The sequence below is a fragment of the Triturus cristatus genome, chromosome 7, assembly GCF_964204655.1.
Source record: "Triturus cristatus chromosome 7, aTriCri1.1, whole genome shotgun sequence".
NCBI lineage: Eukaryota > Metazoa > Chordata > Amphibia > Caudata > Salamandridae > Triturus > Triturus cristatus.
In genome coordinates this window covers 179,666,838-179,690,593 of record NC_140590.1, presented here as the reverse complement: position 1 = coordinate 179,690,593, position 23,756 = coordinate 179,666,838, and the positions used below count along the sequence as shown (strand labels likewise).

The 23,756-nt window shown below is 46.4% G+C and overlaps 1 pseudogene across 1 annotated transcript in view; it reads right to left on the bottom strand.

Annotated features, from left to right (window-relative positions):
• The window catches only part of LOC146809165 (IgGFc-binding protein-like), a 234,856-nt pseudogene that overhangs the window by 151,730 nt on the left and 59,370 nt on the right, over nucleotides 1–23,756 (bottom strand). Inside the window, exon 3 of the transcript XR_014966070.1 lies at nucleotides 6,841–8,067. The product of XR_014966070.1 is annotated as an IgGFc-binding protein-like (transcript). The remainder of the gene's footprint in view (nucleotides 1–6,840; nucleotides 8,068–23,756) is intronic.

The window sequence follows — 23,756 nt, the reverse complement described above, 5'->3', positions numbered from 1 at the left end:
CCTCTTTTCCACTTATTAAAGGCTGTTGTCTGTATTTGCTCAAGTTTCTGGGACTCACAAAAGAGAACATATCCATGCCTCTATCACAGACTAGAACAGCCTGAGTTAGAACTCTGAATACACCACAGTCCATCTCAGAACCCATGGTCAACCCAACTACACGTTTATTCTGAACATTACCACCACCAATTGTAGCTGTACTAGGGGGAACAGTTGCCTTCGGGGCAATGGTTGCTGGAGTTAATTTTGTTGAACTTGGCACAGTCACTTGTCCAGTGAGTTTTCTGCTTACAGATTTTGCACCATGGTTTCTTTTGGCCTTTTCCTTGTAGACTGTGAATCCTCACCTGAAGAAGATTTTTGGGGGCCTTGTGAAGACTTCTGGTCTTTACCCTTCTCCCCACCCTTGTCACAGTTTTTAGGATCTTGCTTCTTGGGTTCACCACCTTGGTTCTGTACCTTCTGCCTCACCCCGGTTCTGACCCACTTGTCTGCCTTCTGTCCCAATTCTTGGGGAGAGGAGGGATCTGAGTCCACCAGGTACTGGTGCAACAGCTGATTCTGACAGTTATTAAGAATCTGCTCCCTCATAATCAAATTGTACAATCCTTGGAAGTCATGTACTTTGCTGCCAAGTAACCAACCCTCCAAAGCTTTGGTAGCACAATCTACAAAGTCTACCCAGTCTTGATTCTGTGCCTTTTGGGTATCCCTGAACTTTAACCTGTATTGCTCAGTGGTTAGGCCAAACCCTTCAATCAAGGCACTCTTCAGGCTGTTATAATCATCTGCCTCCTTCTCTCTAACAGTGAGGAGCGTATCTCTATCTTTGTCTGCAAAGGAGAGTTAAAGATTGCTGCCCACTGCTCCTGGGGGACCCTTTGAACTTTACAGGCCCTTTCCAGTGCAGTTATCCATTTGTGGATGTCATCCCCACTCTGGTAGGGAGGGACAATCTTATTCAGGTTTCTATGTTCATGAGACCTATCTCTAGGGATGTTGCTGCCACCACAGGACTCTAGTCCCAACTTTGTTCTAGCTCTGTAGAGCTCTAGGGTCTCCTTATCTAGGGCTACCTGCTTCCTTCTGATGTCATGATGGCTTCCTCATGCTTGAGCAGTCTCTTCCTCCTCTCCTGAGAGGTTTCCCTCCTATGAGAGGAAATAGAGGTCCCTATAGACGAACCAGAATGGTTAGATTCCACTGAGGGAGATCTAGACCTTCTAGGCCCACCACCAACTCTTCCAGGAGGGACAAAGAGGGGGCCAGTGTGGCCCTCCCCCTCATCTTCCAGGGGAGCTGGATTTTCCAAGTCAAGATCATTGTCATCTTCCTGGTCAGAATTAGAGGTCAGGTCATGGGGAATTTCACCCCCAGGCCCTTCCTCATGTGCTGTCCCACCCACTCTGCCTGCCCCTTAAGACCCTATAGGTCTTCTGAAATCATCTAGCCTGAGTACCTCTATGAGATGCTGGGTGGTTGGACTTTTGCCTGTCCTCAGTTTCCTAGCTGTGCATAATGCTCTCAGTTCCATGAATGGAAGGTTATTATACTTGGAAACTAGAAGCCCATTGGCTTCTGGCAGGGACCCACTGGTTCTGGCCTTGAAGACATTACTAGTGAGGTGTGGTGTATTGCACTACCTACTCTAGTGTGGCCTACTAAACTCTCTTGAGTTGTAGAAAGGGTGTGCTAGCCCTTAACACACAACTCTAAGTTCAGTAGAACTTACTGTATACTAAAGCTTGTATTATATGTACCTAGGGTACCTTTAGTGGTTTTCAGTTAGTCACTCAATTGAGATTATCTGGTAAAACAATAGCAAGCTGGAATCCCACACGCTGCACATCAATGTGAGAAGTTGGCTTGGTATATGCTGTCCACTAGTTATAGTGGGCATCCTGTACCAGTCCAAACAACCCCTTATTTGTTATAGGTTAAAGACAACCTTTATTGAAAGCTATCCTAGTGGTAGCTATGGAGAGAAGCCTTCAGGCTAAGTCTTGAAGGAATGTAAAGCAGCTTGTTTTACCAGTCTATAATCTCTTGAATGGCTAAATGAAAGACAACCACACCAGGTATATATATAAAATATATGTATTTATTTCTAAACACATCCTCCTAGTCTCTTTATGAGGCTAGATGTCAAAACACATGAGTTACACTTCAAATATAACAGTAATAAGCACAAATACACGTCAGGCCCTAGGGGCGAGCCAAACCATATACTAAAATAGTGGTATAAGAACAACAACTTAACTAAACACAGGGCCCAGAACCTGTAGAATCGCTGGGACCACAAGGAACCACCCAAGGTAGTGACACAGGGGACACACGGGGGCCGTGTGCAGTGTGAGAACACAGCCGCGAGCTCCCGTTAGCTTTTATGGGGAAAGACGCGGTTAGAATTTTAAAGATTAGGGACACTTAGAAATGAGTCAGGACCATACCCTTTGGGACTTAGGAAGTTCTAGGGTCAGCACCCACGGGAGCACCGGAGTACTCATGTTACCTCACCCAGGGAAGCCGGGTGTATAGGTGTCAAATGGTGTCAGGTCGCGTCGTCGTTTTCAATGAGAGCTGGCAAAGAAGTGCTGCTGCCGGGAGGATGCGAAGTGTCCGAAGAGATCCAAGCCTGGATCAAAGTTGAGAAGAACCTGAAAGCAGAGGGGACAGAGTCTGGGTCACTAGCCAGTGACCAGGAAGGCGATAGGTAGATGCCCGCCGATGTCGGGTGATTTCAGGTGAAGGAGGTGAAGCTTGACTCTTCAGCCACAAGGACCAGGAGGCGTCGAGGACAACAAGGAGCTGGGTTCGAGCTGTCCCAAGAAGGATGTCAAGTGCTGCAGCATCGGTACCCGGATTGGACACAACCAGCCTTGGCAACAGCAACCCACGCAGAAAGGAGAAAGATGCTTCGGTGCAGACCAGGAAAGTCTGAGGGACTCACCACTTGGTAGGGAGTTGGGGCACGTCTGGAGCAACCAGGAATCCCAAGGAAAATCAAAGTTACCCCCTCAGGGACCCACCAGTCGACGGACCAGGGATCGCGAAGGGACCTCAAGACGAAACACAAAATGGCAGCCCACGGGTCACTCGGGCTGACTAGGCCAACAATCTTTGGTGGATTCTGTGCTCAAGGTGGGGGCTACAAGTGAGCCCAAGCACGACTTCAAGAGACGTCGAGAAGTCAATGCACTTGCAAGAGTGCATGGTGACCAGGAGTTCCGGTTCTGCGCTACTCACGAGGGCTGCGGGTCTCAGCTTTGCTGGGGATTTGGGTCGACTTCTGAGATATCTGGAAATCCTCTTCCTGGGCTGCAAATACTTCAGAGTCCAGCGGGAGCTTTGGAGATGCAGACCGGCAAAATGCTTCGTTGGTGCCTGCCAAGCAGGTTAGTCACTCCTTGACCCCAAGGGAGATTTCTTCAGTCCTCTAGTCTTTAGTAGAGCGTCGAAGTTCCAGGATTCAGCTTCAGAGTTTCGTCCAGGGATAACTAAAATTTTGGTTACAGAGGCTCCTTACTTATACCTAAGGAAGGGGTTGGACTAGCTCTGGGGACCCACCTATGGGAGGGTTTGGAAAGATGGGTGGCTACACCCATTTCCTTGGTCCAGTTTCACGCCAGAGCAGGGGCTGGAAGCCGCTGAACCGGTTTGAGCTGGACTATGCACAGGGACACCAAATGTGCCCTCAGTGCAGGACTTCAAAGCACTCAGAGAGTGCTCTGACCAGCCCCAATACACATAAGTCTATCTGGGAGGTGGTTACACCTCCCTGTGACAGGAAACCTATTGTCCAGGCCTCCCCTGCCGGAGTTTCGGTCAGCAGCAGGAGGCCAGACCCGTGTCTGTGGCTGCAGCATCTACTTTGTGATGCCAGGGCTCTATTATATTTCTACCGGGTATACCAGTACTGCCATGTCTCTCCCTCTAGAAGGGTGGGATCATATCTTCACATTAAGAACTGATTTGGGGGTATGATTTCAAGGTGTTTGACACCAAACACGACATGTTTCCGTGCAGTCAGTCCAAAGTTAGCATTACCCGTTTTAGATATAATGCACTTAAGGGTATATGGTCAGGCTGCACCACTGACAACCCCGGAGAAGAGATTCCGAAGGCTGCAGAGGGGCTCAGCTCATGCTTGGGCACCCTCTCACATATAACCAAGCATCCTACCTTCAGGATTGATAAGGCCTGCCATACGGGTGACTGATAGGTTACTATGTGCAGTGATAGGTGAGGAATAGTGAACCTATACCTCTGTAAGGGGTGCATGCACCACCTTATCCAGACTGCAGTAGCAGACATGTGGTGTCATTTTGCATGGCACAATACATGCTTCAGCCCCTGGTAGGCCTCTGGGGTACCTATGCCCTGGGTACATAGTATACCATATACTAGGGACTCACAAGGGTACCCCAGAATCCCATCTGGAGTGTACCTAAAGTACATGCAATCAATTTAGAGAGGACGCAGCTAGGCTGGGGCCCTGAATAGCAGGGTCCCAGCCAGACTAAAGTAAAAAAACAGTGAAACACCAGCATAAGGTGGGGGTAAACATGTGAAGCAGATACTACTCTCCTACAGCACTCATGTATACTCACTGCATCTGTAGTGTAAGATACACTCACATATACTCACTTTATCTCAAGTTCAGGAGGCACTCAGATATACTCACTGTATCTTTTAGTGTAAGATGCACTCAGATATACTAACTGCATATCGTAGTGTAAGAGGCACTCAGTTATAGTCACTGTATCTCATAGTGTAAGATGCACTCAGATTTACTAACTGTATCTCATAGTGTAAGAGGCACTGAGCTATACTCACTATCTCGTAGTGTAAGATTCACTTAGAGATACTCAGTGTATCTCAAGTGCAAGAGGCACTTATGTATACTCCCTGCATCTCGTAGTGTAAGAGGCACACATGTATACCCACTGTATCTCAAGTGCAAGAGGCACTCACATATACTCACTGTATCTCAAGTTCAAGAGGTATTCACTTATAATCACTGTATCTTATAGTGTAAGAGGCATTCATATTTACTCATGGTTTCTCATAGTTTAAGAGTCAATAAGATATACTCATGGCATCTCGTAGTGTAAGATGCACTCAGATATACTCAGTGTTTCTCAAGTGCAAGAGTTACTCACCTATAATCACTGTATCTTGTAGTGTAAGAGGCACTCCTGTATACTCACTGCATCTCGTAGTGTAAGATACACTCAGAAATACTCACTCTTTCTTAAGTGGAAGAGGCACTAAGATATACTCACTGTATCTTGTAGTGTAAGATCTACTCAGATATACTCACTGTATCTTGTAGTGTAAGATTCATTCAGGAATACTCCTTGCAAGAGGCACTCTTATATACTTACTGCATCTCGTAGTGAAGGAGCGACTCAGATATACTCACTGCATCTCATAGTGTAAGAGGCACTCGTGTATACCCACTGTATCACAATTGCAAGAAGCACTCATGTATACTCACTGTATCTCAAGTTCAAGAGACATTCACATATAATCACTGTATCTCATAGTGTAAGATGCACTCAGATATACTCACTGTATCTCAGCTGGAAGAGGCACTCATATATACTCTCTGTATCTCTTAGTGTAGGATTTACTCAGGTATACTCTGTGTATCTCAAGTGCAAGAGGCACCCACCCATACTCACTGCATCTCATAGTGTAAGAGTCACTCAGATATACTCACTGTATCTCAAGTGCAAGAGGCACTCACGTATACTCACTGTATCTTATGTATGAGGCACTCATGTATACTCACTGCATCTCAAGTGTAAGATGCACTCAGACATAATCACTGTATCTCAAATGCGAGGTACTCACATTTACTCAATGTATCCGGTAGTGTAAAAGACACTCAGATATGCTTACTGCATCCCGTAGTGTAAGAAGCACTCGCATATACTCACTGCATCCCATAGTGTAAGAGGCACTCACACATCCTTATTGCATCTTGTAGTGTAAAAGACACTCAGATATACTCACTGCAACCCGCACTGTAAGAAGCACTCATGTATACTCACTGCATCTGTAGTGTAAGATACACTCAGAAATACTCACTGTATCTCAAGTTCAGGAAGCACTCAGAAATACTCACTGTATCTCTTATAGTAAGATGCACTCAGATATACTAAATGCATATCGTAGTGTAAGAGGCACTGAGCTATACTCACTATCTCGTAGTGTAAGATTCACTTAGAGATACTCAGTGTATGTCAAGTGCAAGAGGCACTTAGGTATACTCCCTGCATCTCGTAGTGTAAGAGGCACTCATGTATACCCACTGTATCTCAAGTGCAAGAGGCGCACACGTATACTCACTGTATCTCAAGTTCAAGAGGTATTCACTTATAATCACTGTATCTTATAATGTAAGAGGCATTCATATAAACTCACGGTATCTCACAGTGTAAGAGGCACTAAGATATACTCATGGCATCTCGTAGTGTAAGATGCACTCAGATATACTCAGTGTTTCTCAAGTGCAAGAGGTACTCAACAATACTCACTGTATCTTGTAGTATAAGAGGCACTCCTGTATACTCACTGCATCTCGTAGTGTAAGATACACTCAGAAATACTCACTCTTTCTCAAGCGCAAGAGGCACTCACATATACTCAATGTATCTCGTAGTTTTAGAGGCACTCATATATTTACAGTCTCTGACAGTTTCCGATCCACCTATATGTTCTTACAGGCTCAGACCATCTGATATACTTTCAGATGTCCCTAATAGGTCAGACAGTACAGTATATACTCTGATGCACTCCCTGGAATAGACCAATGTCATGTGACATACTCACGGGCTACGCAGGTTCCCGGTGATCCATACCCATCTATGGTAGATACTCCGAAACTCAGAAGCTAGAATGGAGAGCTACATTCTACCGTGTTAGTGCTGAAATCTTTCCCCAAGCTTAAGTTGCTCCAAGAGAAGTCTGTGCCCTCAATTGGACTCCATTTCAGTCCAGGTATTGATGCTTTGTTGAAAGTCATACTAGCTGTTGCTGATGTCATGGCCACCAAGATGACACTGTTATCAAAGTCTTTTAATCCATACGTGTTGTAGGACGTGCAGTAGCTGTCAACATCTGGTATATTGCTAATGAAGGGATCGTATAGGGTGCCGTCTCTGGCAGTCGAGCCCGTGAAGTAGAAAATGACCTGGATACCTGCAGTGGCCTTGATATAGAGAGGGTTCGCCTGCTTAACTTCAAGCTTCACCACTTCTCCCGCTCCCAAGCTCTTGGTCTCTTTGCTGGATCCTGCTTGGTAGTCCAGGCGTGTGGTTTCAGAGGCTGCGATGAATACAAAATCAGATCTGGTCTGTGGGGGAATTGCAGGCACGATGAATGTGTCCCCCCAGCTGGTGGTGGGCAGCAGCTGCTGATAGACATGATTGCACTTGGTGTTTTTCCATGTGCACGTGTGGCCGGTCATCACAGCCAGGGGGTTGGAGGACACAATCCTGGTGCCGGACAAGTCTTCCTTGCTTTGGAACTGGATGGCCTGCAGAGACTCAAGCATGACAGAGAGAGTTGTTTTTGATGGGTATGTCCTGCCCTGGAAGGTGACTTGGCCTGTGAAGGTGACTTCAACATTGTTGGCTTCTTCATTGTTGATCACTGCGAACTCCTTGAAGCTGTCTGACGGTCCATCTAGTGGTGTCACAAGGTAGTACTCTGTGCCCCAGTCATGCGTTGGGTACACTATGGTGGTGGCAGTGCTCAACTTCTTATGGTTCAATGCGAGGACAGTGATGTCCTTGTCCGCCTGGATGGTGACTGTATTGTCGAATTTGCCCGTCCCGAGGAATTGAGCAGTGCTTGGTATCTGCAGAGGCACTGTCTCCCCCTCGCTCACCGTAAGCACTTTAACAAAGCTCGTCTTCTGGACGGTCACAGTGACCGATGTTAAATCGGAGTAGGCTGTGATCAGCACTTGCATATTTGGCGTATCCAATTGGGGTAGGTAATTCTGCATGAACATGGTGACGAAGTTCTTCCCTAGGGAGTCTGTTGAGCAGGGACCTGCAGGACAGAAAGATAGAGTCAAGGTGTGGCTCTTGTTATTTAGAGATCAGCCACAGTTATTGAGCTTACAAAGGGTTCTGGTCAGATGTAATGGTTGTAAACCCAGACCAATTTAAAGCTCATCTTGTGGATACTGATTCTCGTACGTGAACTGCATCTTTGCCAATCTTGTCGCATGTTAAAGGGAAGCTGGGAGTGTATAGCTGTCATGATGTCGGCTTTACATCACTCCCAGCTTCATGGGGAAGAGTGATAGGCATGCTGGGACTTGTAGGCTAATATCATTGTTGAGGACAGTAAGAATACATGTTCTTGCATAGTTAGTGCTATTGGCTGAATATAAACCCTCATGACATGGGTCGAGTTGACTGCTGTGAGAGTGGTCTACCTGTCAATTTCCTTAGGGACACCCTTATTTTCTATTTCCGGTTACCAGATGCCCATATCCTGCCAGTGTACATGTCTATAAGAATCATACTCTCATCCCTATCCCTCATGCCCACGCAGGTGGCAGGTTGTTCCCTTGCACTTTGCGGCTGCCGGCTGGTCTTGCCTGCCAAGGCTCCTTTTTATCCTTCCCAGAATATCCGTTAGTCTCTTCTGTACCAAGACCTAGCGCTCTTCGCACACAACTTCCTTCCTTTTCCTTCCTACCCCCTCTCGCATGTGCACCTCTCTTTGCTTCCACTTTTATGTTTATCATAATCTCGCCCATTTACCCTTGAACCTCCCGCTCCTCGAGTTTATAGGCAGTAGTTGTTTTAGTCTGTCTCCTCCTGCTCTGCACCTTTTTGGGGGACTTAAAAACAAGTGGACGTTATTTGAAAGTGTAATGTATGTTTACTTTTTTACCTTTGTCTCTTTTAATGTGAACAAGTTCACAGTATATCAGTGGTAAGCCTAATACAAATTCTGCACACAGTGCTTTGGCAAGTTCATATCAGGGTTCTGATAATACCTTCAGAAGACATCAGACCCTGCCCTTGCATACTTGTTGAGGGAGACATTACTAGCCTAAGTGGGTACTCAAAGTGATACCTCAAATGTTACTCTCAGGGGTCTTCTTTTGGTCAACAGGGTGGCCTGCTGTTAAACAGTCTGCATAATCACATTATTTCAGCTTTATTTCAGTCCTATTCCCTGTTTGGAAATGCAGACTATGCAACATTTAGGACATTTGTAGCCATGAGAAGGTCAAAGCTTGGATATAGCGATTCTCTTCAGAGGGTTCTCTACATATAAAGAGGATTGGCACCCAGCAGTAGATTTCCAACAGACCCACATCCATCTCAGTTTCCATAAGAGTGGTCAAACAAGGACATTTAAATGAAATGCAGGGCCACCTCTTCCGTAAGGAAGGACTTAACAAATGTGAATTCTTGAGGTGGGGCTGTGAAATGTTATAGAGAAGAACATAGCATCATTTTGCAACATCACATGCTATCCAAGGTGCAGCAACATCAAACTGGTTGAGGTCAGGAATAGATATTTAAGGACTGCTGTGTTATTCTGTAAAGTGAAACCTCACAGGTCACTTTCTGACTCGAGATGGAATTGGTAGATCCGAGTACAAATGCTTACAATGACTAGATCAAGAGTTCAGCTCCTTGGACTGTGATCTCTAGAGTTCTCTGGTCTAACTTTAGTCTACCGGTATAGCTGCAGTGTTTCACACCCAATTGAAGATAGACAAATGATGTACTGGAATGCAAGGGTAATGTGGTCACGGTGGAAACTGATATTTGATGAATCAGAGCATAGAGTAAGAGGATCTATTGCTGCATGAAGTGCTTGATCAAGGCTTTTCAATTCCAGTAAAGTTTAAAAGCGTAGTATATAAGAGGCCTTGCACTGCAGTTGGAACGTTCCCACTGTTGTAGAGGGCTTCAGCGGACCTGCCCCGCAGCATCTTGCCATTGCTTTCAGCAGTGTCTGCATTCCTTTCGTTGTCCTGAACCCTTTACCTGCCAGAAGTCCAAGGGCAGGACTTCTAACTAATAAATAGAGATAATGAGAACGTACAGAGTAAAGTTTAAATCCTGCATGTTGAAAATTGCCGCTTGGATGAGCGAGAAATTTCTGCAGCTTAATTCCAACAAAACGGAGATCCTTCTGTTTGGAAAGGCGACGGATTTATGGTCGTCGGACTGGTGGCCGGAGGAATTGGGGATGCACCCAATCCAACCACTCAGGCAAGGAACTTGGGTATCCTGTTTGATAATAAGCTTTCGATGAAGGAACAGGTGACGTCAGTATCGGGCACATGTTTTGGCATCATGCGGATGCTGAGGAAGATTTTTCCTTGGATCCCTTTGGAGGCCAGAAAGACCCTAGTACAGGCACAACTAGTTAGTAAACTGGACTATGGGTACGCACTACTAGTAGGAATTAGGGAAGACCTTGCATCTAGGCTACAGGTAGTGCAGAACACGGTGGTTCGACTGGTCCTCAACAAACCAGTACGTACCCCCTCCCGACCATGAGGAAGAGAGCAGTGTTTAAGCTTCTGATGGTGTTCAAAGCACAGTAGGGGATTGGCCCGGCCTACCTAAGGAAGAAGATAGTTCCCTATATACCTGCCCGCTTATTGAGATCTAGTAATCGTAATCTACTATGTCCCTGTAAAATCAGGAAAATCAAAATGGGAGGACGCTCATTCTCACATTTAGCCCCGCTTCATTGGAACCGCCTGCCAGATGAGCTACGCGCCTGCACAAGCTTGGGGCAGTTTAAGAAGCAGTTAAAAACCTGGCTGTTCTAAATCCGCAAGTTTGTCATAGCCTTCAGCACTGCGCAGCCAAACGCGCCGAGAGATCCCTGTGGGGATGATTCGTTGCGCGATATAAATCCTAAAATAATACTAATAGTGCCAACCAGTGACGGCTGGGAAATAGGCTTTTCTACAGCCTGATGTCCCATCCATGCTGGGTGGGGCGTCCAGTTTTGGAGAATGCAATGAGGTGGGTAAAGCAAAACTACATCTTGGCCGAAGACAACAAATATCTCACTTCTTCATGAAATGCAAAGATCTCTAATCATGCCAAAGACTGTGGACTAGTTTGTCATTTCCTCACGCTCGCACCTAATGAATGATATATTGGCACAGACATTTTGTCATGGTATGCTATATTGTGCTATGTTTTTTTATGTTAATTATGTTGGCAATATACTCAAACTCAAAAGATGTACTTGGCGTTTAAGGGGTGAGCTTTACCGGCACTGATACAGGCATGATATTGACAGTTATTTTGTAGTCCAGGGTAACTCTTAATTATTTTACCTTAATGCTGTAGATAATTGACTTTGATGCATGGAGTAGTCAAACATTCATCTACACAGGAAGTAACATCACTGGATTGTCCATCACACATCTGCACAGGAAGTGACATCACTTGAATTCCCATCACCCATCTGCACAATAAGTGACATCACTCCTCTCCCATCCCAGGACCTACTTAATGACTTGCACAGCATGAACACTAAGCGGGTATACCAGTGGCATGCCGAAGGCAACCCATCTCTGCCTATCAATGCCTGCACAGCGCACAGCAGCAGGAACCCTAGCCCTTCCTCCACTACCACAATGCAACCTTCTGCGTCCTCAACCCTGGTTACTCCTCCACATACTGTTGCCTCGCCGCACCACACAACCCTGAGGCAGAATTCTCCTGAGCTCCCTGCAAATTATTATGCACTAGCCCACTCCCAACACTCACCCCACAGACAGCACCCAACTCTCCACACTCTCACACAATCTTGCAACCACCTACAGAACAATCCAAACTCGCCTGTATGCTCCTGAAAACCTGCTTACTCATAAAACACACCACAGAGATCTGGAACTTGCTGCATGTCTAGGCCCCTGACAAACCTGTCCTCATGGAAATCTGGCTGAACCATGTATCACCACTTGACAATGCCACTGTTGCAAAGTTGTTCTCTGCCCTGGCCACCCCCAGCTTTTTTGCTGACTGGTACTGTTGGTAACTGACTCTGACTGACCCTGGGCTTTGCCTAACCGGGCCCAGGGCCAGTGCTATACTGAAGACACACTGAGAATACAGTGAAAACACTTAGATACACTAGGGTACACTATGGGTTATTGTACCCTTATGATTGGCATGACATCCCCTGTAAGACCCTAGTATATAATAAGACAGGAGGATTGAAACTACCTTTACGTGGAGAGTATATAATAAGTCAGGGCAGTTAAGAGGCCAGCAGCACTTTCTGCACTTGCAAGTGTGCGCTGCTCAAATCTGAGGTCAGTTTAAAAACAGATCTGTGTTGCAGTATTGCTTTTAAAATGCAAATTGTGCCCAAACTCGACTTTGCTGTTTGGGGCACTAGAAAAGTAATAAACTACAAAGTTGAGACACATTAAATAGGGGGTCAGGCATTTGTAAGGAGTAGCCTTATAAAAATGAGTTTTTTTTATATGCCTTCGGTTTAGTGAAATTGCACATACCACTACCCACATTATAGTAAAGTGCTTCCCAAAATCCACTTTTGTGCTAGGAGCACTGTTGAGTGAGGATCTGCAATATTTTTACATGTTCAAAACCCCTAAAGTCTCCCCTAGGTATCCCTGGGGTGTGGGGTCCGGTAAATATAGGCAGGATCCTTATAACAGATGTTTTATTAGCCCTGATGTCATTTTTCCCTTTGCTAATCCCAACCCACATAGAGTAACATGGCAAGAAGTTATTAAAGAATAACTGATGTTCAGGAGGTCATAAAATGTCATTCAATGACTGCTTAGAATGGTATTAATACATCCAACAATATGCTATTGTTGAATTTACCCTAAAATGTACAGACAAGAATTTATTAGACCTTCTTCTATATAAGCCAAAAATCAGCCTTCTAGTGGTCTGTCCAGATTGATCAGAGTTAAGTGGATTAGCCAGGCTCCTTTGTTGAGGAGATATGTAGTCCATGGAGTTAGAAAGCCCTCCTGGGAGGGCAGGGTTCTGCTACATAGGAATGGCAGAGCAGGGGAAAGGGGTCCTAAACAATAATCTTCAATAGAAGGAGTAGACAGGCAGGACCGGACAGTTTCATTTACACCCCTACTCTTTGTACCCAGCCAGATGGCAAGATTAAGGGAGGAGTGAGCAGATGTAAGGGGGGCAGTATGAACATTAACCTTCCCGAGGGAGGGCTTAGCCAGCACTTGTGTCTGTGCTGAAAGATCAGCCGTGATGAATTTTGGAGAAATGGTGCTCTCTGGGAGACAATAGTGCTACACTTCGGACGAATTGGTCATGCTCTGGGTAGTTGCCCCGTATCTCATTTTACAGGAGTGTCCTCTTGTGTGACCCCAGAGAACACTGAATAAGTATCTGAGAGGGGCATTGCCTCTCAGATCTGCTGCTTGAAACAAGAGGAAGAAGAAGGATACTTGCTGAGAAGTTTGATTTGCATCAACCAGGCCCTGCACTCAGAAGACTGTGCCTGTTGCACAATCTGGAACTGCAGCCTATTGAACCTAACTTGCTTCTAAAAGACTAAAAAGTAGACTCCCTCAAAGGTGTGTAAGTGCTTTAACTTTAACCAGACAGGGCAGAAAAAGGGAAATTCTGTCTGCACCAAGAAGCTGCCCCCTGAGGGGCCATCCCCAGGGATTGCCAGTGTAAGTGGAGGGGTGGAGAGTGGTGCCCCAAGGAGGGGTAGGCACGTGCTAGAAACAACCAATGAAAGTGAGTCCCAAACAAATATGGTCTCAGCTTTTTCAGGGACCACACCACAGCAAAAGCCTCTCTCTCAATGGCACTCCACCTCTGCTCTCTGGGAAGAAGTCACCTGCAAAATAAAGGCAACTGGCTGATCATAGCCCTCTTAATTTAGCTGTGACAACACTGCCCCAATCCCTTATTCTGAAGCACCTGCCTGAACCACAAATTCCTTTGTGTAGTCAGAGGCCGACAGCACTGGTGCTGAACACATGGCAGCTTTCTAAACGTAAAAAGCCTCTATTACACTCTGGGGTACAATCCACCTTTCTGGGAGCCACAATGGTCACGTAATTTTGAACAAACCTTCTATAATATCCTGTCAGTCTGAGGAATGCCCTGACCTGAGTCTGGATCACAGGAGCTGTCAAATTCTAAATAGTATGGATCTTGGCCAGAGGGGCTGTACATGGCATCCACCTACCAGGTGGACTAGGTACAACACAGAACTCTGTCCTATTTGGCACTTACTTGCCTTAATAGTCAGGCATGCCTACTGCATTGCCTGTGGCACTTACCTCAGGTGCCTAAAGTGATCCCAAAGCAAAACCAAAGGAAATGATGGACGGAGTGTTGAACATTGCAAGCACTCACCCCCAGTCAACTGATCTGGGTTTAATCCATCACCGTTCTTTAGCCCACTCTGCCACCCCAGTTCAGACATGGCCATATGCAAATCAGTCTGACCCTGTGCCTCATGGGAACAGTCCAGCCCGAACTGCCAAGCCATGTCTTCCCTGGACCGGAAACAAGCTTCCTAGGACCGGTTTCTGGCATTTCAGCCATCTTCAGGCAGGCTTGCTTGTATCCAGTGGCAAAGTGAGCAAGGGACTCACGTCTGAGCATACCCTGCCAACTTATGGCGCACAAAGCAAAACCAAAGGAAATGATGGACGGAGTGTTGAACTTTGCAAGCACTCAGCCCCAGTCAACTGATCTGGGTTTAATCCATCACCGTTCTTTAGCCCACTCTGCCACCCCAGTTCAGACATGGCCATATGCAAATCAGTCTGACCCTGTGCCTCATGGGAACAGTCCAGACCGAACTGCCAAGCCATGTCTTCCCTGGACCGGAAACAAGCTTCCTAGGACCGGTTTCTGGCATTTCAGCCGTCTTCGGCCAAGCTTGCTTGAATCCAGTGGCAAAGTGAGCAAGGGACTCACGTCTGAGCATACCCTGCCAACTTATGGCGAACAAAGCAAAACCAAAGGAAATGATGGACGGAGTGTTGAACATTGCAAGCACTCACCCCCAGTCAACTGATCTGGGTTTAATCCATCACCGTTCTTTAGCCCACTCTGCCACCCCAGTTCAGACATGGCCATATGCAAATCAGTCTGACCCTGTGCCTCATGGGAACAGTCCAGCCCGAACTGCCAAGCCTTGTCTTCCCTGGACTGGAAACAAGCTTCCTAGGACCGGTTTCTGGCATTTCACCCGTCTTCAGCCAGGCTTGCTTGAATCCAGTGGCAAAGTGAGCAAGGGACTCACGTCTAAGCATACCCTGCCAACTTATGGCGAACAAAGCAAAACCAAAGGAAATGATGGACGGAGTGTTGAACTTTGCAAGCACTCAGCCCCAGTCAACTGATCTGGGTTTAATCCATCACCGTTCTTTAGCCCACTCTGCCACCCCAGTTCAGACATGGCCATATGCAAATCAGTCTGACCCTGTGCCTCATGGGAACAGTACAGCCCGAACTGCCAAGCCATGTCTTCCCTGGACCGGAAACAAGCTTCCTAGGACTGGTTTCTGGCATTTCAGCCGTCTTCAGCCAAGCTTGCTTGAATCCAGTAGCAAAGTGAGCAAGGGACTCATGTCTGAGCATACCCTGCCAACTTATGGTGAACAAAGCAAAACCAAAGGAAATGATGGACGGAGTGTTGAACATTGCAAGCACTCACCTCCAGCCAACTGATCTGGGTTTAATCCATCACCGTTCTTTAGCCCACTCTGCCACCCCAGTTCAGACATGGCCATATGCAAATCAGTCTGACCCTGTGCCTCATGGGAACTGCCAAGGCATGTCTTCCCTGGACCGGAAACAAGCTTCCTAGGACCGGTTTCTGGCATTTCAGCCGTCTTCAGCCAGGCTTGCTTGAATACAGTGGAAAAGTGAGCAAGGGACTCACATCTGAGCATATCCTGCCAACTTATGGCGAACAAAGCAAAACCAAAGGAAATGATGGACAGAGTGTTGAACATTGCAAGCACTCACTCCCAGTCAACTGATCTGGGTTTAATCCATCACCATTCTTTAGCGCACTCTGCCACCCCAGTTCAGACAAGGCCATATGCAAATCAGTCTGACCCTGTGCCTCATGGGAACAGTCCAGTCCGAACTGCCAAGCCATGTCTTCCCTGGACCGGAAACAAGCTTCCTAGGACCGGTTTCTGGCATTTCAGCCGTCTTCTGCCAGGCTTGCTTGAATCCAGTGGCAAAGGGAGCAAGGGACTCACGTCTGAGCATACCCTGCCAACTTATGGCGAACAAAGCAAAACCAAAGGAAATGATGGACAGAGTGTTGAACATTGCAAGCACTCACCCCCAGTCAACTGATCTGGGTTTAATCCATCACCGTTCTATAGCCCACTCTGCCACCCCAGTTTAGACATGGCCATATGCAAATCAGTCTGACCCTGTGCCTCATGGGAACAGTCCAGCCCGAACTGCCAAGCCATGTCTTCCCTGGACCGGAAACAAGCTCCCTAGGACCGGTTTCTGGCATTTCAGCCGTCTTCAGCCAGGCTTGCTTGAATCCAGTGGCAAAGCGAGCAAGGGACTCAAGTCTGAGCATACCCTGCCAACTTATGGCGAACAAAGCAAAACCAAAGGAAATGATGGTAATAATATCCTGTCAGTCTAAGGAATGCCCTGACCTGAGTCTGGATAACAGGAGCTGTCAAATCCAAAATAGTTTGGATCTTGGCCTGGAGGGGCTGTACATGGTATCCACCTACCAGGTGGACTAGGTACAACACAGAACTCTGTCCTATTTGGCACTTACTTGCCTTAATAGTCAGGCATGCCTACTGCATTGCCTGTGGCACTTACCTCAGGTGCCTTAAGTGATCCCCCCATGTAGAACTGTATACTGCTAAATCATCCAGATAAGCTGCACTGAACTGTTCAACCCAGAATTAACCCTGTTAACCAACCTTTGGAAGGTGACAGATGCATGTTTTATGCCAAAGGGCATTACATTGAACTGCCAATGTCCCTCTGGTGTGGAGAATGCTGACCCCTCCTTTGCTCTATCAGTGAAGGCAATCTGCCAGTAACCCGAGGTCACATCAAACATATTCAGGTACTTAGCAACCCCTAACCTGTCAATGAGCTCATCAGCTCTAAGTACAGGAAGAGCATCTGTCTTTTTTACTGCATTCAGTCCTCTGTAGTCCACACAGAACCTTAACTCCTTGGTTCCCTCTTGAGGATTAGGTTTGGGCACCAGCACCACTGGACTGGCCCAAACTCTCAGACGGTTCAATTACACCTAATTCCATAATTTTAGCTACCACAGCTTTAATGCTGGCTCTGACATGGTCAGACAACCTGTATAGTTTATTTTTGACAGGTAGGCTGTCACCAGTGTCAATGTGGTACACACACCATTCAGTGATGCTCGGGGTCAAAGAAAACAGGACAGCAAATTGCTCCAGTGCCTGCTTGCAGTCTCTGTGCTGTCAATTTGGGAGACAGTACCACTCCCACATGGGGTCTCTCCCAATCACTCACCATTTTTAGCATTGCTTTTAATGAAACTCGACAAACGAGTGTGAGTTACTTAGGGGTACCCTTCCCTTGGAAATTACAAATTCCAGGGATACCCTATTCTGGTACAGAGGGTAAATACAAAACTTGGGATCTGATTGGTCCTGAAGAATGCTGGTGAGACCCAACACTGTGGTCACCTTTAACACGGCTAAACAGCTTTAAAATTGAAGGAACTCTTAAATCTCTCCAATCACCACCATCCTTCACGTTTTTAGACCTAGAACGGTGGGTCCAGGAATTAATTGTTGTACAGAGACACCACCGAGCTAGTTTTAAACCTTCACTGCACTTTTTCTTTTGGTGATCCGAATGCATATTGATATATAATTTCTTTTTCATGTTTGTATAGTCCTTCCCTCCCCCCTGCTCCACCCCAGGCATTGCTCTGCACAGGGGCGTATTGTAAGCAAGACCAATGATGAAGCATGTCACACTTTTGTGAGTGAGGGCAGTATTTCTCCACATAGCATGGGCCACCTTTTGATCACTTTTCGCTACTCCTTTGTGTGTGTTACAGTTATGTCATTGGGGAGTTGCCTCTCCCCCCTTCATAGTGTGTGAAAAAAGTGCCAAGATCAACCAAATAGGTAACCTCACCCTTCTTTCCTAAGATTGCATAGGGCCTACTCCATTCGACATGGGGGGCCCTGGGAGCCTTTGTCTTGCCCCCTGCCTTGCTACTGGCCTGACAGGTGACACAGGAGCTGCAGAAATCCTTTACCTTTTCAGACATATGGGGCCAGTAGAAATGGTTGCATGTCTTTTCCAGTCCCAAATGTCGTGCCAAGGATATATCATGACCCAAAGTCAGGATGAACTCTCCATACTTCTGGGGCACCACCAATCTCCTGGTGGCCACCTCCTTGAGGTTTCTGGCCTCAGTATAAAGCAGTACTTATTCCCAGTAGATTCTGTGAAACCCACTGTCATCCCCTTCCTCTTGTTTAGAGGCAATCCGCCTTAAGCTTTCAAGGGTGGGACAGTCTTTCTGTCCCTGGAGGGTCCATCTGCTCCTGTTAGTTCTGCCAAATCTGACAGCTCTGGCAGGGATAGAGTCCCCCCCTCAGAGGCCAAATCCGCCCCATCAGGGTTAGATTCCTACTGCACCTCTGTAGTTCCCTGGGCTGGTTCACTAGGCCCAGTACCCTTGTCCTTGGATGCTTGGCCCTTTGTTCCAGTGTCCAAGTGTCCAGCCTTTCCCTTCTGGATAGTCTGTGACCTAGTCACAGCACATACCCACTCAGGGCACTCCAATATTTTCGTATGGAGACCCCTCTCCACTTCTGACCACTCAGATGCTTCGAGGTCATTACCCAGGAAACACTGGACTGGGAGTACAGGAGACACATCTACCTTCATTGAGCCTGTCACACCTCCCCATTATCATGCCACCACAGCCATAGGATGAAGTTTGGTAGTGCTGTCTGCATATGTCACCTGGTAAAACTCACCAGATAGCAACCTCTCCTGAGGCACCAGTTTGTCCAGGACCATAGTTACGCTAGCCCTGTGTCTCTGATAGCCTCTACCTCAGCCCTATTAACTTTAGGCCACTGCCTGTACTTGTTCATGTTTGGAGGTAAAGTAGCAAGGGTTGAAATATTCACCGCACCCAGGGACACCATGGTTGTTTCTAGGAGAACATAGGAGAGGTGACCAGGACTAACCGCTAGAGTCAAGCCGCCCACCTTCAACCCCGCCCCAGCCCGGATCTCTGGTTTGTCCCTCTGGAAAGCTTCGGAGGTCTGACTTCCATTAGTTTGACCAGGAGCTTATCGCAAGGCAATCCGGTGGACCCTCATCGAATCTGGACTGGCTGAGAGCTTCTAGTGACCCTGGGAAGAAAAGCTCCAGAAAAGGTTTTAAGTCAGAAGATCAAAACTTTGACCGAGACCTATTGCAAGGGGTAGCTGCGCAGGGCTCCATCACCATCGGCCTGAAACTTTGACTTTGACTCAGACTAGCGCAACCAGATGTCCCAATAGGCGCTACAGGTTTCTATATGCTACATAGTGCTAAATCTTAAAAAAATCATATCTCTGGTTCCCTAATTTGGATCTTTTTCGTTTTGATGCCATTTTAATGAAAAAAATATTTCCTATTTTTACAAATCGGTGTTGTTTGGTATGTCTTAATTATTTACTGAATTGATGTTTTAAATTCTTTACATTCCTGTCTTTGAAGTTAAACCTGCCTGCTCGCAGCCAAACTACCCATGTGAAATAATTTTCTAAGACCTGTTCTGAGCCCTAGACTGCGTTAGTTGTCTTATTGGCAGTGGCATACATCCATTTGCCACTACTAATAATCCACTTTCCAACAGCCACAGCCACCCTACCCTGGCAACAAGATTGCCAGGCAAGACAGACTTCACAAAGAAGGTGGAATCGCCATCATCTAGAAGAACATCATCTGTTCCACCACATCCATGCACACATCATCCTCCAACATGGAACACCTCTCGTTCAAGTTCCACATCACAACGAACTTGACCGTAAATGGCACTGTCATCTACAGACCACCGAGACCACACACCAACTTCACCAACCCATCACGGACTTTGATACACCACTCACCCTCGATAGTAGAAATTACTTCTTACTCAGAGACCCAAACTTCCACCTGGAACTCAACTTAAGAGTACTCATTGAAGATCTTGGACGCCTGGGCCTCACCCAGTGAGTAAAAGGCCATGTTCATGTTGCCAGACACATCCTGGATCCTATTTTCACCAACTTCAACAATATCCAATTAAACAAACCACACAGGTCTCCTGGACAGACTCCGCCCTCTTCAAGTTCAGCATCCCCTTCCCAGTCCAATGCACCTGCACCACTGCCAGTCCAGCTGGCCAAAATTGGAACACCATCCCTAACAAGGACTGGAGCACCACTTTCAAAAGCCACCAACCCGAATACAGGAACAGCTTCCCAAAGCCATAAAAAATTTCAACAATTGGATGACCTCCTTTGCCTACTGCCTGCCGCCCCTCAAACACAGTAATAGAACACAATCCAGACCCCAGGCAAGTTGGTACAAGGAGGGCCTATGACTTACGAAACGCCATGCAAACAACTGGAGTGCAAATGGAGAATGTGTTAGGAAAATGCAGACATGAACACTTTCAAATTCACCCTAAGACGCTACCATCAAATGATCCAGACCACCAAATATGACGCTCTGGCAGATCGTATTGATGTCAGCACCAACAGAAGCATAGAAATCTTTCCTGTTTTGAAAGATTTCCCCTCACCATTAGCTGTCTTCAACTCGTTCACCTCCTCGCGGGAACTCTGCAACAATCTTTATCAATTCTTTATCAAAGCTAATCACAGCCATTTACAGCAACTTCAAACCACAAATGAACCCCACAAACCTCACCAAATTCAGTTTGGGAGTGGTTAGTAAAATATTTTAGAATTATTTTGAAATCCAACTTAATGGGTAAGTTGGTTTTTTTATTGCTATTTTGGAAATGAAATTTTTAGAAAGTTGTCATTTCCTGCCTAAAACCAAAAACACTTTCCTGCCAATCCAGCTATCACCTGTTGTCTCCCCTGTGGTGGGATGTGTCTTGCTCACAGGCAGAGGACAAAGGCTCCTGGGAGCATGAAAGGGGCTCCTCCCTAGACATGATGGCCTGGGGTGGGGAGGGGCTATTCCAAGCACCTTCTGGAGCTTCAGAGGATGCCTACTGTATGAAATTGGGTATTGATTGAGGAGAGTGAAAACTCTACTCAAGCAACAACCACAAGCCTTGTCAGAGTGAACCACAAAAGTCACAAAAATTAACCAATTCCTAACCTTCTGGTAGCTTGGCTCAAAAGCAGTCTGGCTTAACTTAGAGGCAATGTGTAACGTATTTATGCAGCACACATTCAGTAATAAATTGAAAACACAACACAAGAAATATGTCAAACCAATTTAGAATAAAATAGTAAGAAATCGATTATCACTAAAGCAAATTAAATCCAATCAGTAGAGCCAGAATTATGATATTTTAGGGGCTGTAATGAAATCTAGCCCCTAAAATATCAAAGCACCATCTGTTGGTATCTGGTTATTCTCGTAGTATTTTTCCCCCAAATGACTCGCAATTACACGACCCGGCGTGGTTGCGTTATAATTTGTAATTCCGCATCAAAGAGTAATGCGTAATTGAAATTTTGCCGCGGCCTAGTCCAAATGTAATTACAACTGGGTGATAGCTCCCAAGATTTGTGACAGTGAACAGATTGCAAGTCGCAGGAGTAAACTGCCTACATGTCCGGTTGGCGTACATCGGAATGGGGGTTGGTACGATATTCCCCATTCTGGTGTGTCAAACTCTAAGAATCGGATTTTGGAACTTGCACCAGTATTGTGGATGACTGGTGTAATCCTACCCTAAGGAGGGATCTATGGTTAAATATTTATTAAATCAATTTGATGCAAAGTTTCCCAGTTCAAGAGTCTTAATGACACCATAGGGTGCATAAATAGCTCCCATGGCCAATTTCCAAACCCTTAGACTTTCATGTAACTTTTGGTCGCAGTACTGGTTGGTTTTCTTAGACAGAAACGTGAGTGTCTGACTCTCATGTTCTACGTTGTGGAAAAGCCTCAACGCAGCAGGATGTCTGAGGACGGATACTATCTGTATTGCCTTAAATGTCATGTAACAATGTGCTGATAAGAAATATTTTAATGGGACGAAGCAGTGTTATTTTACATAGATATTTCAGGTATGAAGGGCTGCCAGATTTTACCCTGCAGAAATTAAAAACCGAGGTGGAACGATTTTTGAAATATTAAGCAAGCATTGGCAAAGCCAATAGGTCTCACCTACAAGACCTATTGATTTTGCACGTGCAAGCATGTAGAGCACATGCACATGCGCGTGCTTACAAAAATTATCTGCCATTTTTTTCTTCGTATTTAATGATCTGGGAACTAACAAATAAAAGGAACGTGAAAACGCTGTTTAAAAAAGCAGCACAAAGGTGCTTAAAAAATTTTACAAGCATTGGCATAGCCAATAGGTCTCGCCTTTGGGATCTTATAAGTGTTTAGCCATGCAACAGTTGATGTTGTTGCACCAAGGATATTGTGCTGCATAAGTAAATACTTATAACGTCCCAAAAGCGAGATCTATTGGCTATGCTAATGCTTGTTTCTTTTGAAAAGGTGGTACCCTAGCAGCGGATCGTATGGAAGCATGGAAGGCAGGAGGTGTACGACTGGCAGGGGGTGCACTGGAGGGGGTAGGAGGTAGGGCTTTGGCGGACAGGCGGTGAGGGGGCCACGGCGGGGGCATTAGGATAGGAATGGTTGAGCAACGTTAGCAGGGATGGGAGGGGCAGGAGTGAGGTTTGTGATGGACAGGAGAAGTGGAGGTGCGCTGAAGGGGCAGGGGCCCAAAGGGGGTGGACGGAGTGGGCGGGCGCAGCTCGGTGCACTGCGGGCAGAGCGGGGCCCAGGCTCAGACCCGGAGCTGCAGCCATGGCAGAGAGTTCAGAGAAAGTGCCCATCGCTCTGGCGGGCCCGAGGACGTGGAGCAGTGCTTGCCGCCCGTGAGTACCGCCGTCCGGGAATGTGCACAGAAAGTTTCATAGAATGTGCGAAACGATCTGCAACATTTACAGCCTGAAAATCAAAGGGGTGCACAGAGACACAGCGAGGGTGCCTAGAAGGCCGGTGTGCAACTCGCTGAATGCACAGCTATACTTCCACTGCACTTTGTGTGCGGTGCCTGTTGGGACGCCATGTTCTCGGATGCAACAAGTGCTGGATCTTTGGGCAGATGCTAAGAATAGCGTTTGGTTCTACTTTAGGGGGAGCCGGTATTTAAGGTGCGGTAGCGAAATGGTAAATGAACTACTACATCGTGTACTGGAGCGTGCCTAGATGCGAGGAGGTGGAGGTGTGCCTTAATGAGGGATTAGTAATACTGGAGGTTTACGTGGGGTCGGTGATTGCTCGGGGTGTGGTTTGCAAAGGATTGTAGTTCTCTTTTGCATTGTGATAAGATTCAGGAAGGTGACGTGAGCTGAGATTCACTTCTTAACTTACAAAAAGACTATATGTGGCAGGACGTCGCTGTGTCACTCAGAGGTAACGTGCTACAATTAAACAACTGTTACAGCAAACAAATTATGGACGGAATGCTGACAAAGTAAACATTCTCCCCCA